The sequence below is a fragment of the Micropterus salmoides genome, unplaced genomic scaffold, assembly GCF_014851395.1.
Source record: "Micropterus salmoides isolate LMB-PRFRI ecotype aquatic unplaced genomic scaffold, ASM1485139v1 Ms_hic_scaffold_9, whole genome shotgun sequence".
Classification (NCBI taxonomy): Eukaryota; Metazoa; Chordata; class Actinopteri; order Centrarchiformes; family Centrarchidae; genus Micropterus; species Micropterus salmoides.
Window position 1 is genome coordinate 27507086 of NW_024044681.1, and position 13691 is coordinate 27520776.

General features: G+C 38.7%; 1 protein-coding gene across 6 annotated transcripts in view; it reads left to right on the forward strand.

Moving 5' to 3' along the window:
- npas2 (neuronal PAS domain protein 2) overlaps nt 1-13691 on the forward strand; it is a 51467-nt gene that overhangs the window by 14143 nt on the left and 23633 nt on the right. For 2 of the 6 annotated variants that reach the window (XM_038707943.1, XM_038707945.1), the window contains exon 1: nt 8745-10660. The exons of 2 other annotated variants lie outside the window; for them this stretch is intronic. The gene's annotated coding sequence lies outside the window, so the exon portion shown is untranslated. Of the gene's footprint in view, nt 1-8744; nt 10661-13691 lie in introns of those variants that run through there. 2 more of the 6 variants (XM_038707940.1, XM_038707944.1) reach the window with 1 other exon arrangement.

Here is a 13691-nt window from a genome sequence, read left to right on the forward strand (position 1 = left end):
CATCTACAGCTGATTTTGTGTCGTATTGTTCAACAAAAAAAGGTTAATTACCTTAAAAAAATATATGAGAAAGGATCGTGTAGTGTCCGCTCTTTCAATCAGGGGAATGAAAAAATGTCTAGAGTTGTGTACTTTTGGTTTCTGTGGATTACAAATAAGAAAGAATGGATATTTGATCATAGTGCTATTCAATATTCAGCTATTTGTATACCTGTTTCTTGAAAGAGATGAGTGCCTTTTATTATAAGCTGCTTTCTTCTCCAAAGAGAAACCAGAATTTAACAAGAGAGATTTGTGTGCTTTTAGGAAGAAGCTTTGGAAATATGGACGGCAGTGTTTCATAACAAGGAAAATGAAATAGCAATAGATAGAGTGGAGACATACGGTAATTTTTTCCATGGACTGCCTGCAAAGGTCTACTTGAGTTCACTTGCAGAGTCTGTGCACAAGCATTCACTGTTTAATTCATAACAGTGATCTTATTCTGATTATCAGCTAGAAATGTTTCTTTGAAGGCATTGTAAAATAATCAGTACCCTTCCACAGCCAGGAATTTAATCAGAGGTGTGAGCTTGAGACAGCGGTACAAAGAAAGAGCTGCATTGCCCTTTCCACCCATGCCCTAGAACTGTGACCCACATACTTGCTCACACACTGCCTTAGGCAATTGTATCTCTTCCAGCAGCAGACAATAAGGCCTGGGATAATTTGATGATTCCTTTAGAATTTTTGAAGAGAATATAATTATGAGGAAATTTGAGAGTAGCTACACCTGGTGAAAGGATGTTTGTTTTATAGGTCTGCTTTCTCATTGAAAGAATATGGCCACCCACATTGAGGCTGCGCTGTGTGGTGAATGTGTAATTACAAGGCACATTGGGTAAAGCATCACCAAAATCATTCACAAATGTTTTTTGTATAAGCATGAAAAGAAAACATAGAACTATTGAAAGAAACCTACATGAAATGTACTGTTAGAGTGAACAGCATTGACCACTGCACACTAATTAGGAGTAATTCACTTGTTTTTAGTTATTAAAGTAACATTATGTTGTAATTATATCTTTAAATAACAGCTTCAAAATTATTTTGATGGTACCCTGACAAGTAATAGAGTGAATGGCGTCTCTGTTGTCACCACTCCGGGCTTGCTTTGCCAGCTACTGCACTATGTAACATTGGAATCCCGGTCAGGACATTTATCACAACAAAGGTGTAAAGCTTTACAGCACCAAAACATCTCTTCAGCATGCAAGCTATAAGAAGAAGCAAAAAGTATTTTAATTTACAGTGCAAGTTCTTAGGAAGAAACTAACTTGTATTCTCAGTATGGATATCATGGAAGAGGCTGCGAAGAGACCGAAGAAGACTGTTGTCTGAGGAAGTAAGGAAGAGAAAAAGAGAGAGTGATGAACAAGAGACTGGACAAGAGTAAATATCGGACTGGCTTTTACTCTGAATGGATGCAAGACAGATGCGAGCTTGCCTTCTTTCTGTTGGACTTGTAAGTTCTAACTTATTAGCTAGCTTGCTGTATCTTGTGTCGTTGAACTTGCTTGATGTTTGCCTGTGTTAGCAAAGTTGTTGAAGCAAAATCAGCCAGAGTTTTTACAGATAGAGGTTAAGCCACTAGCGATAAATCTCAAGTTAATGTTAGTAAATGTACTAGATAACACACTCGGACATCGGTAACATTATTGTAATTGCTCTTGCATCGGTTGCTGTCTAGCTTTGTTGGCTAGCTTGCCAGTTTCAAGCAACGTTATGCTGCTGCTGTTGGTGAGTGGCTACCGTGTCATGCCCTAGGGTAACCCTTAACCAGGCTCAGCAGCTTCAATGGACATAACGTTAGCTAATGGCAGAGGTGAAGAGACGGAAGAGGACGTTGACGGAGGAAGCTAAGGAGAGAAAAGGAGTGTGACCAAGCAAGAGACTGCAGGATGTTGGTGAGAGCTTTGTGAAATAAAGAGCTGCAACACAGAGCTGGCAGTCCTTCTGTGTGTACACAGTTGGACTAGTAAGTAATATTGTTATATCTTACGTTGTCACACTTGCTTGATGTTTGGCTGTGTTAGCAAATCATAACAAATGCACGTGTACGGCTGTCCTTATTTACAACAGTGGTGAATTACGCTCAAAACATTAGGGGCTCTAAATCGCACAAAAAAACAAATCTTACATAAGGTTGCTTTAAGTATTATTCATTTGGTCTATGAAATGTCATTTGACATGACATTTTAATCAGAGCCCAGAAATTATGTCATCAGGTCAAAGTGTCCATAGCTGGAATACTGTCTATAGCTGTAGCCAGCATATGTCGCTGGTATTTTTGCTTGCTAATTTACTTTTAAACTGCACTGTGACAGGATTGTCCAGTGTGTAGAGCTCAGTGAGTGCAGGGGTTCAGCTGTTGCCCAGGGGAGGATTAGTGTGAAGCTGATGTTTGGTTGAGACGGACAACGCTCGTGGGAAAGCACTGCTAAGGAGGGGCATGTTGATTTGTTTCTTTTCCAACCAGTGCCTTTTTTCCACTGAGTACTATGGAAGAAAATGCTGTTCAGGAGGAGAATGTACCAAATTGTCCCTTATGTGTTGTTTTTTTTTTCCAATTTCCTTGCTTGGCTGTTGGGTAACGTCTGAAGTTGTAACCATTGCTTCTCCATCTATACTGAATTACATGGTGCAAAATGTCCTTGACCTGAAAACTGTGTAACTTCAAACCAGCCAACAGCGACAATGGGCTGAAGAATGGTTGTGTAAAAATTAGACACCATTTCTTGTGATTTTCTTCAGTTGCTGCAGGAAGAACATCTGCTGATGTGATGCTCTTATCTTTCTGGGTAAAGACAGAGCCCAGGAGTTTGAAGCATTAATCAGCAATGTCAGTATTTTTATTGTGTAGTTATTATCGGCAATTATCTAAAATAAGCTTTTATTATTATCTTACCTCATCTACACAGGGCTATGAGAAACTGTGAATTACGTTACTTATTGTCCTTTTACCTATTCATATTTTCAGACCACCCTGCTGCACTTCATGTCTTATTTTATTAATGTCTTTTGGGACATTCTTTACATCAAATATTATTTAATATTAAAAAGAAAACAGGGAATTGTTACTTCAAAGCTGCAACAGTAGATCATCTCTTTAGCCCATCTTGTATTCCAGTAATAAATCATGTATAGCTTTAGCGTACTGTGTGCTGAGAAGATTTAGGATGTTATAATGAGGAACCAAAGCATACAGCGAGAACAGTTGCCTGCCACTTTATTAATATTCATCAGACTAAAAAAATTGGTGTTTGCTGTGTGTATGAAAAATCGCCTAGACCTGAAGAAAATGTAAACCAGTGACTTGATGGTCATAGCTGCCTTGGCTGGGGGGGGTGGGGTAGGGTAGACACCACACATTGTTACCATGGGAACACAGAGCGAACAGCAGTGCCATGGTCCAATTAATGACAGTCAGTGCTTCAGCAGAGGGCCACAATGACATCATCAATACCAGTATAACAGATGCAGCTAGAGGCAATATGGCTTAACGTATGGGAGGTTATCATAATAAAGTAGATTATTGATGTAAAGGAAAGATAAGCAGTCTGGACAAAGGTACAGAATGTAAATCGCCCAGCACTGAGCATTTATTACGTAGTGAGACCTGCTTATGAGCACTAAATGTCATCTCATCATCCAATAGCATGACCTACATAAAAGAGCGGAACTAATCTCTATGTAGGCGGATGGTGAATAATGCAGTAAAATGTGGGAGATCTTTATGAATCTTAGATGTCTCATGCTTGTTGGTTGCTGGCATAGCAACAGTTTAGTTCAGAATGATATAATCATTGTGGTATTGTTCACTTTCTTATCATTGTTTTGGTACCATATTGTGTATACAGTGTGGACTGTAAGCAACCATATTATGGGGTAGGTTATTATTTTGACCATCATTTGATTAAAACAGTCTTTCATTAGTTTACTTATTTTGGCATTAATGATTTTGTTATGTTAACAAGTGGCAGCTGTTCCTGCATTAATATACCAGTTATTCAAAGCTATCACTTTAGATATACAGCATGTTAGCTGACATTAAGTGACAAGACTAAGATCTAACTTAGCTTAGCGTGTTAGCATGCTACCATTTGCTTATTAACATTAAACACACAGTACAGCTTAGGCTGATGGGGAAGTCATTAGTTTCGTAAGTATTTGGTCATGATCAAAGTATTGGAATAAGTTATATTTTTGACCTGATGATGGCGCTTGATGAAATGGCACATTTCACTGTGTGTTGATAACTAGCTATTACTATTTATCCTGAGAGGGACATGAACATACTCAGTTTCACGGCAATCCGTCTTGTATAGTTGAGCCACAAATGTGAACCTGAAAGGAAAAGTCACATTGCCAATGTCATTAGGATACATCATCTGGGAGCCGTGACCAAGCGTGGACCAAACTGGTAGACTGCCTAACTTGACCAACACTGTCTACCTTAGAGCCATGCTGCTAGTGTGGCTAAAGTACACTAGTCTAATCATGGTAAACCACCAAGTGTAACTGTAGTAGAGCAGAGGGTCCCATCCTTGCTAAATAAAAAAGAAAAATATTTGTCAGGTACGGACACTTATTTATGTCCATGAAGGGCCACAGGAGGAAGTCTTTGTACTGAAAAAGAATTGATAGGTCATTTGCCTTTCCCGTCCGTTTGGCATCCTTTGGTATAAAACAACCACAAACCAGACAGGTTGGTAAATAAAGTGTGCTGTGTGCAGTTTATTGACATCACGTTGCATGTCTTCTGGCTGATTAAGGTCATAGTTTTTAGACAGTTAACGTCTCATCACCCAATAGAGCCACTGTGTCTCTGGGGTCTAATTATAATTTCATTTTTGCAGTTCTGCATCACTTATTTATCACTTTGTAATTTCTACGAAGCAAATTGTATTGAATCTGTCTGTATGAAATGTCTTAGAAACATGTATTATATTATATTTATAACTCATGAAAACTTCAGTACTTTCATTTGGGCTTAGGAGTTTTCAAAATCTGATAGCATGATAAACCAAGTCAGGTTTTGCTATCTGACTTCTTGCTTCAAGCATCTTTACATTTGATGATCAAAGATGTGTTGATGTTATCATTTGAGTTTGCTTGCTTCTAGAGTTTGAGAATAACTAAGACCTATTTATTTTTTATTTACTAAATTAAACTAACTTTAAAATCTGCAAATGCTTTGCTATTTCACAGGAAAAATCAATTTAGCAGTGAATTCTGGATTGATCTAGTTATTGCAGTGTTTAGATATGGATTTATGGTTATCAAAACACAAGGGAATGTACTGCAGTGTTGCAAGAACTTTCTGACAATAACCAAAGCCTCAAGAAACCATTATCGTCCGTTATAATCCAAACATAAAATATTTTAATTTGACTAATTGAATAAGCTAAAAGAAAACATTTAACTGTGCAAACATGGGTTTACATGACAAAAAATACAAATCTGAAAATGAAGAGAAAATGGTTGCTTTCAAATCTGATTTATTTAGCAGAACAGCCAAAACTCTGGTAAGTAATCACACTTGACTGAAATATAAATGATGCCTATCATTTACCTAGGCCTATAATTAACATTTAACTCCGCAAGGATGGCTTTCATATGAGGCCACAAACAAGTACACAACTGATCGTTGCTTTGGTCCCACATCAATAGAAAAAGTGCTAATAGTAACAAGTTTGACACCAGATACAGTACAGGCTTACTAAAACATGCATGGCCTGTAATTTCATACTCTTTGTGTCTATTCGAGGTGATTGAATGGAATAGTTTGTTTTCGCTCTTAGTTTACACTGGCTGACTGCACGTTTTGTATTGTGTCTTTGTCAGGTGTCTACATTTACTTCCACATCAGAAGCAGACACAGTACTTGATCAGCTAACACTTTCATAATAAACGTGGACTAAGCGCACTTCACAAGTTATAGGCGTCATAGATTCTTCTAATTTTGTACCTGTTGGAGCTGCCAAAGATTTAAGACTCCATTGAGCACAAAGAAGCAGCCATTCAGTTCACTGCAGGACCAGAGAGATCGGCTGTGCTGCTGTTGCTCCATGTCTCACAAAAGCTGGATAAACTGGCATCACATTGGTACCACATCATAAGCCTGATCAGTCATCAAAATCTGGACTACTACAACAGCTGCAGTCTGAATCAGCTGTGGGAAACTGTGACTCATTACATGAAGACAGCCATTGAGACAAGTGGTCTGCAAATGTAGCTTTGCTACATACACTGTCTCAAGCTCATGGACTACTGGAAAGAAATCATAAAATGTTGAATAATGAGGGCTGGCAGAGCCAGAGGCTGCCATTTGGTTGGCTTTGGCTTTGAAATCATGATCCCACAGACTGTTTTCTGTTTTAAGTTTAATGTTGGAAAATGCTATAAACACATATATAGGGAACTTAAAATGTGTCACCTGTGCAGCTCAGGTTGAACTGTAAACACTAAACATATTATCTAATATGTCTAACTTACAACTCTTACAACTTTTACTTGACATTTTATGGGATGTGTTTGAAAGGGAAACAGATGATTGCTGAAAATGTTTGTCTATTTGGGAACGTGTGCTTAGGTTTTTTTTTTATGACTTGTCAAAACATTCGATTCTTATGTGCTTTGTTGTCTGTGCTCTTCACTCGCCTTTATTGTGAGGGAAACTCTTCTCTGCAACCTAAACATCTATAGACAGAAAAACAAAAAAGAAAGGACAACGTGAGATTGTATAAGAGATGGCAGCATCAAAATAGGAGCTACAAAATCATCCTGTAACACACAGCACTGTAACACAAGCTTTGTCTAAATATCAAAGACCCAATCTGTCAGACATAACTAAGTTTCTCTTAGTCAAAAAGTCAATACAGTGAAAAAGGGAATTACTTGATTTACAAACAGCTTAGCAGCAGATGTCCTGGTTCAGTGTCACTAGAGTCATAGCATGTATAGTTACAGTGATGTTCTTGGATCAGACTCTTGACCATTGTTGCATGTCACCCCCCACACGGTGCGTTGTAGACATGTTAGGGGCCTGGTTCTATAGATGGCAATGTCAACCTGTCATTCAGTCAACCACTTTGATCCAGACTGAAATATCTCAACAACCAATAATGCAGGGGTTCTGAACCTTTCTGGCAGTCTGACCCCTGAAAATACCCCCGTTTTTTACCATTGTCCAATCTAATGAATGGAGAGACGGGCCCTCAGTTGTGCTCACGGAAGTTTACAGTTGCTTAGATTGTCCAGAGACTGCAACAGTCTGTCCCCGACTCATCCTAAAATAAGCTTTAAACCGACCATCATTAAGACGAAGACCCTGGACCAACTGGTATCATGTGCCCACAAAGATCTCCCTTTCCCTGTCTCCTGTATGTTTGTACACCTCAAAACAATAAAGGTGCCCTCCGTTTGTCTGTTTTTTTTAAAAGACACAGACCTGTGAGTTGTGATCAAGTTTCTGCTAGTATGACAGTTATTAGGCCTACTTAGCAGTAAACCAAAAATTACAGATCGCTGGCGCTGTAATCTTTGATTAGACTGACAGGACAGTTGATTCGGTGGTTGCCTAACAACATTAAAAAACCAGCAGCGCTTTGCTCTTTTCTAAATTCAACCAAAACGCCATTGCTGTGTGCCTCACGTTTTCAAACCTGCAAAGCGCTTTCTGTCTGATCGGGGCCTGATTCTTTCTTTCTTCTTTTTCATTTTATAGTGGTTGGCATTACCGCCACCTACTGGATTAAACAATGCAAAATATTTACAGTGTCCACCCAAAGTGATTCCATTCACAACTGTAGTCTGTCTGGTTATTTTTTTTCTATTTTTGTGTCTATAGCAGCATTCTCCCAGGGGGGTCCCAACCCCCAGGTTAAGAACCACTGCAATAATGGATGGTATTGCTATGACATGTTGTACAGACATTAGTGGTCCCCACAGAGTGAATCCTAATGACTTTTCTCCAAGCGCCACCATGAAGTTCACATTTGTGGTTTTGAGTATAATGTCTCATCAACTATTGGATTAATTGCCATGAGGCTTTGTGCATTCAGTTCTCCTCAACTGTAATCACTTTGGTGATTCCCTGACTTTTCATCTAGTGCCATCATCAAGTCAAAATTTAAATTTGTTTGTTTATTTCAAAATGTAATATTAACATAATTGCCCCCCCCCCCAGTTACTGTTGCTAAGTCCGACAAACTGCCGCCGCTGCCACTGTCTATTACTGCACTCCCCGGAGAAATATTGCCAAATTTGTTGGAAAAAGCGATCTCAGAAAGAAGCAGACAGTTTTGCAGTTGCATTATACATTTGAAGGTTGTATTCAGGATGTCAAACGGATGTGAAAAAAATTTAAGATAAAAAGAAAAAGCCTACCGATCACACAGTACAAGTGAACCACCGCATCCCCCAACGATTGAGACAAAAGACAACGATATCAACACTGTTCCTGTAAAGCTGGGTAGGCCTCTATTCATTATTACAACAGTAGGGCTATATAACGTTACATTAAGTAGGAAGTAAGCTAGCGTTTGCTAACTAACATTATATTAGGAACAATCCACAGTCGACATTTTTCTGGATTTATTTTAGGTATTGGAAAGAGAATAAATCGTACTTCTCCTTTCAACCTCTCTGGGTAGCGACTGTAACTATTACAAGTGCTCCAGGGACAGCTTTGACCATATCTTAGAAAAATACAGCCAAAAAAAGCTAGAAAACTACTCTTTTTGCATTAGAGTCAATGGGGCACATTCACAAAAGTGTCGGACCTCAGTTAGAGCGAGTCCTGTACTGCGCTGTAATTGGTCAGCTGTATATTTGGGGCGTGACTTAGCAAAGCAGTTATATTTCCAATCAAGAAAAGTAGCTTTTTCATGAAACACTGCATAACTTGACATTAAAAAAATTCTAATATAACAGAAAATCTATTTTGATAAATTGTTTATGAACAACAATACGCAGCTTTAAAATGGGCTTCCAGTGTCAACTGTAAAAAGAGTCGGGTTCACATATTTAGCAAGTAACTTTCCAAGATTACACTAGCTTCTGTTCAGATGTTCTTTAATCAGCAAAAGCTCAGGATCACAGGTTTGTCATAAAAATAACAAAATAGCAGTTAATTTCTGCCATCTGCCTATTGAGAATCGGGTATTACATCCAAATTACTGCTATAATCAGTATTAGTGGGTCCCTGGCTTTAGTCCCTCAAAACAAAACTGTCAATTCAGGACCTGTCTACAATTGTTGACATGCTCTGTGGACTCTGCGGAGCCTGCACAATTAGATTAACTGTGGAATGATTAACATACTGGTAATTATGACAGTCAAATACTGATAGGGTTGCTTTAGTCTAAAGTTTCACCTCATTATCTCAAAATAAGTGTCTTTAAGTAAACAGATTTTCTTAAATGCTCCCTTTAGGTTGTTTTAAAGCTTTGGTAGTTCCCAACAGGTGGATTTACTGTATGTGTGCATCTGTGGCCATTTGACAGAAGCAAAACATTTGGAACTGGTCCATTATGAGCACTTGAAATTAGTCATGAATGCTGCTGACCCACATTTGGGACTAGGGAAACGCAACCAGGAAGTTGTAAAAAAAAAAAAAAAAGAAAAAAAAACCCAACACACACACACATAGGAAGTGGGGAAGCACTTAAAGGGAAAAACAAAAGCCTGAAGCTTCTTGTTTTTCTTATGAATTTGAGTGCAATCTTCTTGAATGGCCTATGTTTTTTTTTTTTTATCCCAGACTGAAATAAATGGTTTATAAACTTATGAACAGGGTCAGACAGGCTAATCTCCTCTGTCTTGCTGGCAAGGAGGAGACACCAGTCACCCTCACCTCCTCTGCATGGGATTTGCCTTACTGTAGATCAATGAATGCACCTTTTTTTCATCATGTCTGGCCACTAAATTTGCGAGCCTGTTGTTTGTGGATAAATATGGACCCGACCTTATAGATTAAAGGCTACTTGTCCAAGTGGTATTAGGCTACACTTAAGACCATAGCATTCACAGTCACTCACCCAGAATGAACACACACATACTACACATATAGGTAATTCTCCCGAAGTGGCATAAAGTGGGGGGCTATTTTGCATTGAGCACGTGTTAAAGATTACAATCTGCCCCCTCCTCCCGGTCACTACAGGTTTCTTTCGGTTGTGCTGCGCAGCCGACTGCTTATGCTGCTGCCGTCGTTAGCAGAGTATTGAGCTACCAGCTGACCTACTTTCTCTGCTCTCAGCCACTCGGTCCTGTTTACAAGCCACTGCCAGCGGAGGATGTGGAGTACAGTGACTGGAAAATAGACGGACACAGCCCGCAACCAGCAGAGACCACGAATTGGATATTTGGTCGTGTGTTGTCGATCAGTTCGGACCGCCAAAGCCACAGACTGCTCACCGGCGATTAATAACAGCGCGTTATTAACTTGCGTTGTTGTGTAATTTAACGCTTTCAGTTCTTTCGCCCGGTCAGTCAGACGCTGGTAGTTGCGATCAGCTGCTATGCTGTAGTTTTTTCTTTTCTTTTTTTTAAAAAATGACGAGATTGATTAAAGTTAAGTGTGGATCTTTATTTCTGCTGGAGACCCGCTCTCAAGGTACGTGAGATTTAATTTAAGCGTCACTCTGACATACGAGCGCAAAATGTTGCCGCCGCTCGTTTACACTGTTTATTACATCAAAGTTCATGCGCGGCCTCTTTGCAAATGAATGTAGACCGCACGATTAGACTCCTTTTCAAGACGTAGTTCATCATCATCTACGAGAGCCAGACTGTGTTGGCCTGAATGTATATTAACTACTAAATACAGGACTCTAAATTAGTAACGTTATATATACCCAGCGCTCTTGAATGCTGCTTACATGTTTCTAGCTCACAGTCATGAAGTGCCCTGGTTACAAGGTTGAAATAACCGATTTTTTTCTCTCTCTCTCGTACCACTGCTGATTACATTCATGGCATAGCAGTGAAATGATTTTCGTCAGTGTCTCTTCTAAGATGCCAGATAGCAAAATGTTAAATGTCACAGGAAAAGAAATCCTTAAATAATTTCTCAGCGGGCTTAGGTCAAGCTGATGTTACCCAACCTGGCAGCTTTAAGTCTGCTGAAGTTCACATTTCTCTGACTAACCCCTCTGTTTGAGCATTTGGGGTTTCTCCTAATGCACTTGACATGGTTTATGGAGAGTGAGATTTCCTTTGTTTGACCCTAGGATTAAGTGTGGCAGAATTACTTATTCACCATGCACATACTGGGAAGTTAAAGGATCAAGGAGTACCTATTGGCCCTGTTTTTCATTTGTAGGTGTGTATCCAATTGAAGTGTTTCCTGTTTTCTTATCATGGGGAACTTGACATACACACACACAGCCCTTTTCTTGTCCTTGCATGTTATTAGAATCTATTAAATAGACTTTTAAAGCATTTAGATTTTTTGTTTGTGTATGCACACTGATTAATATGTAGAAAAGGAAGATCCAGCAGATATGTTTGTCATTTGGCAGAGATGTTGTCTTTATGTTGGATACTGGTGAGATTATCAGTTTTTAAATAACCTCAATTTAAATTTTTTACGATAATAACCATCTCATGGGCAAGTAAAGCAAATTAGCTAACATGATTTCAGATTATATGCAACTAAAGCTAGCAGACCTAGATGCATGTTAAAACAAACCTTCCCAGATTGACTGAAACTAAGCTTGTCCAGGCCCAGTTAATGTTTACCTGACAGCTTGAGCTGTCGGCTCAAAACCAGATGCAGGTGGAGGTGGTCAGGCAATGTACACTTTTACACAAGCAGTAGCAGTACCACCCCAGACTAGAAAGTGGCTTAAATTAATCTATCAACAAGCAGCAAAAACACTGTGAGCTCTCTGGCTGGAATACCATAGTATTTGTGAGGTAAAACACTAGCACAAGCTTGATGAACCTTGTCAAAAACTTTACAAGTTATAACTAATGGCTTTATGAATTGTTGCTCCTTTCATGACAAAATAACAACATAGTAATAAAGTAAACAATTATTTCATTGTGAGCTTTCAGTCTGGGGACAATTAATGGGCCATTATTTACACCATAGAGATTGCTTATGGTCTGAAGATGTTTTGTGCATTTTTATGATTTCAAGAATCAGACATGGCCTGTAGCTTTAAAGTTTTTGTTTTGGAAATAACAAGAAATTGGAAACTGCTGCCAGTGTCTGAGCTTGTGTGTTTTTGACTGATCCATCTGATTAAACACCAGTTGCCTCATCACACTGATGCAAAAATCCAGTATTGCCATAAAGTGGTCCTGCTTCTTGATTTATAACATTGCCCAAAATGGCTTAATATGCCCAGAGATATTAAAGGGATGGCTACCTTCATTTCACGGTCTTAAAAATTCTCTAGCTGATTATAAACTGGGTCTTTCTATGCAATGTAATTAATTGCAAACATTAATTATAGTTATGAGTTGTAGAATAAATGATTATAATACAGTTCTTGTCCGGTATGATACTAACCCACAAAGTAAGTTTTCTGTGGTCTTGCAGTAGGTTAAGAATAAAGTACACTGTTGTACACATTGCCCAGTAAACACCATCTATGCTAAAACAATTTAAAGCATTATGAGGGAAAAGGTCTGTGTTTTGCTCTTATCTATTTCATGATTTTGGTAACACTTGAAAGATTGTAAGGCAGCACAATAATGTCTTAAGTTGTGTGTGTGACGATACTGTGTCAGATTTTAATAAAATGCTCAGTATGTGCAAAGTGAGAGAGTCTATAATAATAATAATCTATAATAAATCACATCTAACAGGAAATCATTGCAGCTGCAATGCTTACATGGTGACACTGACAGGCTCACTGGCCACACCCCAATCACTGATGTCAAACAGGTATTTTGACTTTGACAGTAACAAGGAAATATCTGATCTCAGTATCTCCTACCTGTGTACAGGGTTTCTACAAGTTCTTGTTTTTGTAAAGTTATTGATGGCATCAAAAACCACCTGTTTGCTTCAGAGCTATAATCCATCATTAACTAAGAGCCGCACACAGGTGCTGATAATCCGTAAAAGAGGATCTGTTAGATAACACGGCGTATGGTGTTGTAGTTTCTCAGATAGTTTTAATTTTCATTTACAAGATGACAAATAGCTACTATGTTCAAACACTTGTGCCAGTATGAAACAGGAAAGAAGCAAAAGTGAAGAGGAAACAAGAGCTTTTCAGATGTCCTTTTTTGCAGTGGAGGATTATATCTTCAGCAGCAAGCAAGCTGTCTGGTGTCTCGACTTAAACTGTAAAATTAAACTTACAGAAACACATTAATTTTACCTGTACATAACCTTCTTTGGAAGAAAGTAATTTCTTGCCAGAGCAGTAGTCTCCATCCATTTTACAGCCTGTTTACATACAGAGTTTGGTCATGAACTTGAACTTCAGTGTACTGAATTGTGTCATGAGTTCAGGTTTCTAGTTAAAGGCTTTAAATACCAGAGAGCACAAGTTTAACTAGACTCAGGTGTTTTTAAGCTGTTAACCTTGCAAAGTGTGGTTTAACCACAATACTTCAAAGAATGCAGGCTGATATGTGAGGTGTCATTTTACACAGCTTTGCAGAATGACCAGACAGTTAAAGCT